The sequence below is a fragment of the Herpailurus yagouaroundi genome, unplaced genomic scaffold (assembly GCF_014898765.1).
Source record: "Herpailurus yagouaroundi ecotype Mexico unplaced genomic scaffold, PumYag 186, whole genome shotgun sequence".
NCBI lineage: Eukaryota > Metazoa > Chordata > Mammalia > Carnivora > Felidae > Herpailurus > Herpailurus yagouaroundi.
Genome location: NW_024412417.1, coordinates 47,211,622 through 47,217,070, shown reverse-complemented (window position 1 = coordinate 47,217,070; position 5,449 = coordinate 47,211,622). Strand labels below are relative to the sequence as shown.

The following is a 5,449-nucleotide window of genomic DNA, read 5'->3' as shown; positions in this document are numbered from 1 at the left end:
GAAGGGGAGGGCCCCGAGCGGGAGCCCTGTGCTGAGCCTGACCCTGGGAGGCCAGCCCCACAGCCTTCCAGAAAGATCTGGGGGAGGGGAGGGCCTGGCCTGGCTGGAGCTGCTGCAGGTGATGTCGGCAGGGATGCTGGGCCGGGGAACGAGCAAGCCCCACGGCCCGGGGGGGCGGGAGAGCGCCTGAGGGCACGGCTGCACCCCTGTAGGGGGCAGGCCCCGGGGCCCTGACACGGGCTCACAGCCAGCACTTCCGCCTCGGGGAAGCTGGCGTTTCAACTTCAGGGTCCTTGTCCAGAAGATGGGAAAATGGTAGCTTTCCTTAAGGGTTTTGAGCAGACGACCCGAGACAACGTAGGTAGGTGCTCGGCCAGTACTGTCCCCCGCGCCCTCGGGCCTGGGGGGCTGGTCTCCGAGGCCCTTCCAAGTGAGGTCAAAGAGAGAGGCGGGACCTCCAGGGTGACCTCCAGTCACCGAAGTGACTGGTCCCTTGACCGACCTGCCCTTGTCCTCGACATCACATTCCTGTGCCCTGCTGCTGGCATCACACCCCATTCCGGTGTGCCGGGGCCGGGCGGGATCTGTGCCCCGGGCTGGGAGCGGGGAGGGGCCCTGAACCGCACCGAGATGCCAGGAAGCCCAAATCCAGTTACGCACCAGGTGTTATGTATGTGATTCCCCAGGAATGCATCGATCCCTCAGGGTGACAGATCGGTGATGAATCAGGCAGCAGACCAGCCTGTAAGTGAAATACAGGAGGTGGTGCAGGCAGCCTGGCTGGGCATCGGCTTGAGGGGACTGGGGCAGATCTTCGAACCTGGTGGGGCGGCGGGGGCAAGGCCGCTCACCCACCGTGGTCACTGCCGCTGGACCTGGGCCCAGAGCCCAGCTCACGAGGGCTGCGTGTCCCAGGGACTTGCTGAGGGTTTACCTGGGTCCCCTGCGATGATGCTCACCCCCACCCCCTGCCCCGGGAATCCGATGGATCATCATCCCGGGCTGCAGGGGGGAGCCAGGCTCAGGGAGGTTAAGTGACTTGCCCTGGTGTCACACGCAGAAGGACCAGACCGGCTGTCACACGCAGTCGAAGCCAGACTGGTGCACCTTCCTTCCCCCTCAGCTTTTCTGAGCTAGGCTGGGGGGCAGCAGGGGTGAGGACCCGCAGCGGGGTCTGGGCTCAGCCCCAGGGCTTGGCCTGAATGACCTCGGCTTGTACACACTTCAGACTAGGACAGGGACCCTGCACAGAGCACCAGGGAGGAGACATCCAGGAGCAGGACTTCGGTTTGCTTGAGGGCCCCAAGTAGGGGCAGCCAAAGCTGGAGGGCCCTGGGGTCAGAGTTGGTGGCCGGGGCGTGGGAGGTGGGGGGGGGGCTCCCTGCCCCCATGGAGGTGCGCCAGGGACCGTGTCTCAACACTGGGGCGACCACAGCTGTCTCCCTGCCACCCCCCACCATGGCTCAAACTCGCCGAGGGCAGGGACCCTGCGTGAGACGCACAGAGGCAGCCGGGGCCGGGCACACGGGGCGCTGGGGGAGGGGCTGGTGAATGAGTGGGTGCCATCAGGGGCTCTCCACCCCTGGGATCAGGACTCTCCTGGGCAAGAAAGTCAGGGTTCATTGTATGACCAGGTCGGGACTCAGGGTCTGACCAGGGTCAGGGCATGGGGCACTGCCCTGGGACAGAGCGAGACACTCTGGCCACATGAAATGAAATTGCTAATGTCCCGGGCCCTTTGCTCTCTCCGTTAGCCACATATCTGAAATGCACAGAAACTTCCGGACCTCTCAGGCCCTCTGAGACCAGCGGCCTCGGGCCCACCTGTCCGTGCCCCGGTCTCCGCCGCAGCCCCCGGGGAGTGGCCCCTGCGTTTCTGGAAGGAGTGCGTCTGGGGGCTGGGGGCTGGGGGGGGGGGGGGGGCGGCGAGGGGGGAGGGACCCAGTTTATCTCTGTGCGCATCTCTCCTCAGAGCTGCCCCGGCTTCTCAGTAATCTTTATGGGGTTCAATTACTGTATCTTCAATTGATATGAGTGATCTCAATGGTTCTTAATGTTCCGTAGTAAATCTCCCGTGTAAAATATCTTTAATGTTCGGCATAAAACACCCAGCCATTGCCGGTAATGTGGCCACCGGGGCCTTGGCGGGAGCCCTGGGCCCTGTTCGGTGTGGAAGGGAGATGTCGCCGCCCCTGGGCCGTGTGTCGGCCGGGGCAGGGGTCCTCCCCAAATCCTGGGGCCGCGGCGTTTGGTGGGGAGAAGCCAGGTTAAGGAGCGGCGCTGAGGTTTGCGGCTGGGAGCCGGCGCCCTGCGTGAGTCTTTGCGCGGCCGCGGCCGGTCCAGAGCTCCAGCCTGGGGGTCAGGGGCTAAACCCCCCGTGGCCAGGGGGCTGCTTCCTCCGAGAGGCTCCGGGGGAACCCGCTCCTTGCCTCTCTGGCTCCTGCAGGCGCCTGCCTTCCTTGGTCTGTGGCCACATCTGCTCGTGTGGGCGGGCCTTCTCCCCCCGCCCCCCCCCCCCCCCACCAGGACCCTTGTGACTACTAGGACTCGCCCACGAACCCAGGACTGTCACCCATTCAGGGCCCTAAAGTGTGGGGACAGGAGACGCTGAAGACGTGCGGAGGGGACAGGGTCCACCCAGACAGCCCTGTGGGTGGGGAGTGACGCCCTCCAGGCAACGAGTTAGGAGAAGGCTTCCCGGCATGCCTTCGCCCTCAGGGGGTGAAGGGCCCAGGGCCTGTGGTTAAGAGCAACCTCTCTCCTGAAATCCTGTGGCTGTTGAGTGATCTCAGGGCCACCAACATCAAGGACCTCACGTCCACATCCAGTTTGTGGCCTTGACCTGGCCCCCCAGGTGCCTCACACTCGGCCACCAAGGATCGTCCCATAGCCCCTGCTGTCCTGCCCGTGGCCGTGCACACTCAGTGTTCCTCTGGCGGGCAAGTCCCTCCCCCCGCCCCTTCCCACAGGCAAACTCTCCTGTTCGTGCTTCAAGACCCAGTGCTGGTGTTTCCTCCTCCAGGAAGCCTCCCCGGATTGCATCCATCCTCCAAAGCTTCTTCCACTCCCCTGTCCTCCCTGTGAGCTGCTGCCCTTGCCTGCGGCCAGTTCCCCTGCCCAGAGCAGCGGTCTGACCTCTTCTGGGGTGGGCTTCCCCACACTGGGCTTGGGTGCTGCACGGCCACGTTATCTCACGTGTGACTGATGCCTCCTATCACTTTCCTGGCTTCTTGGAACACTCTCAGGGTTTATCGAATCTGGAAAGAAAGAGAGGGAGAGAGAGAGAGCTGTGTATGTCGCACAGATCAGTTGTTCTGACAATTTTATTAAATAACGGGTGGTTCGGTCCTGTTGCAGAATAAGGGCTCCAGGGAAGGCGGGGGGCAGGGCTGGAAATGTGGAAGGAGGAATCTGGCCTCTTCCAGAATCAGTGGGGAGGCTCCTTCAGCCTGCGGAAAATGTGGGTTCAAACCCAGGCCTCCCAATTAGCAGGTGCCAAAACGGCCCTGTCCCCAGAGGGCTGGCGGCCCCTCCCTCCGTCCCCGAGAAGCATGGCCTGGAGTCCCTGGGACGTGCCAGGAATCCCGCGGGATCAGAGCCTCTCACAGGGCAGGGGCAGCGGGGAGAGGGAGAGCGGGACTGGGCCGAGGACAGAGCCGGCAAGGGAGAGGGACCAGCACTCACGGGGGACTCGCCTCGTGCCTGGAAGCAGCCGGGTCCTCGTGACTGGGGGCCCTGGTGGGCAGGGGCCGCCCCAGCTCCTGGGCAGGAAGACAGGCTGCGTCCGCTGGGGTGGAGCTGACCACGTGGTCCTTCCGTGCCTCCCCTTCCGTGGCCCTGCCTGGGGGTGATGACATCGAACCCGGCACTTGGGGTTATGGGCCCGGCCACGCCCCGCCACGCCACCTGACACCGAGAGGAAGCGAGTCTCAGAGACACGCGGAGTCCGGGCCCGAGTCCACCGTGGGGTGGCTTGTGCTGGGGCACGTGGACAGCCTTGCGGAGTTGCCTGGGGGTGAGGTGAGCACAGGCACGGAAGGTTCTGGATCGAACGGCCGGCCCGAGGGGAGCTTGCATCGATGGCGAGGCTCACGCACGGTGCCCCATTTTTGTACGGACCCTCAGCCCAAGCAGGGAGTCAGGAGAGTAGTCACACACAGGCGCCCAGAGAGGCCAGGACGTTTGTCCGGGGCCACACAGTGCTCGAGAGGCAGAGCCCGGGCCCCAGCCCTCTTGCCTGGCAGTGCCCCCGTGATCACCTGCGGCACCGCGTGAGGCCCCGGGGCGGCCTGCACACGCAGAGCGGACTCTGGCCTCGGCGGGAGCACCGGCGGGTGCCATCCATCACAGCACTCCAGGATCCTGACGCTGGTCCCGGGGCGGGAGAGGCAGAGACAAACCAATGGGGCGTCACGGGCTCCGGCAACATTCGCGGGTAAGCTGTCCATAAACCAGAAATAATCGATCTTCTCCGGGCCGGCAGGACACCCAGCAGAATACATTTATGGCTCTTCTGCTTAATAACCCTTCCCTCTTCCGAGGAGCTGACGGTGCCCCGGGTGCTGGCTTGCTTTTCCCGACCAGTGGGGTCCCAGGGGCTGGGGGGGGGGGTTGCCCCTTCCTCGGAGAGCCCCAGGTCCCGGGGAGGCCGAGGCAGGCACTCCTTCGCTGCCGTCTGTAGACGGTGCTCAAGTATCGTGGGGCTGGACGCGGGGACGTGACCCGCCCCTGTCGGTGGGCTGTGCAGGCGAGAGCCCCCTGAGTCACAGCTCCCCGAAAAACCAGAACGAAATAATGCTTGCTCAACAGTGGCGCCCGGGTGGCTCAGCGGTTGGGCGTCCGACCTCGGCTCCGGTCGTGATCTCGCGGTTCGTAGGTCGGGGCCTGGAGCCTGCTTCGGATTCTGGGTCCCCCTCGCTCTGCCCCTCCCCCACTAGGCTCTGTCTCTCTCTCTTGCTCCCTGTCTCTCAAAAATCAATAAACTTTACCAAAATTTATGAACGTTCTCACCTGGAGAACACTTGGCACAGGGGCTCCCATTGCTGCCGCTGTCACTGCCTTGGGGAGGGTCCTTGCCCCACAGCCTCCCCAGTCCTGCCCTGCAGACCATCCCTCACCTGCCCCTTGGGTCCTTACCGGCCGCTGCGGTGTGCGTGCGGACCCACTCCAGCGGCCACCCTCACACTGGGCAGCGAGGGTCAGCACGTCTTCCCGGCAGGCCTGGGGGCCCTGGCTGGTCGGCCCTGGTGCGGGCGAGGGGACGGCCGCTTCAGCGTCCAGCTGACCTTCCGTTTCCGAGAGGCGGCAGGGCACAACCCGTCCCCGGCCGTCTCCCAGGCCCCCGCCCCACCCACGTCAGAGGCCCTCCCCTTCCCCTGGGGCAGGCAGTGCAGCGGGCCGTCAGGGAGCCTGGGCTTAAATCCAGGCCTTGCCCCTGTGCGGCCGTGAC

The 5,449-nt window shown here is 64.9% G+C and overlaps 1 long non-coding RNA gene across 1 annotated transcript; it reads right to left on the bottom strand.

The window, feature by feature from the left end:
• Nucleotides 1–3,305: 3,305 nt before the first annotated feature.
• Nucleotides 3,306–5,245, bottom strand: LOC121043052 (uncharacterized). The gene is made up of 2 exons (XR_005796667.1): nt 5,137–5,245; nt 3,306–4,440 (listed from the first exon to the last, which is right to left on the bottom strand). It is a non-coding gene; the product is annotated as an uncharacterized LOC121043052 (long non-coding RNA).
• Between the last annotated feature and the right edge of the window lie 204 nt (nt 5,246–5,449).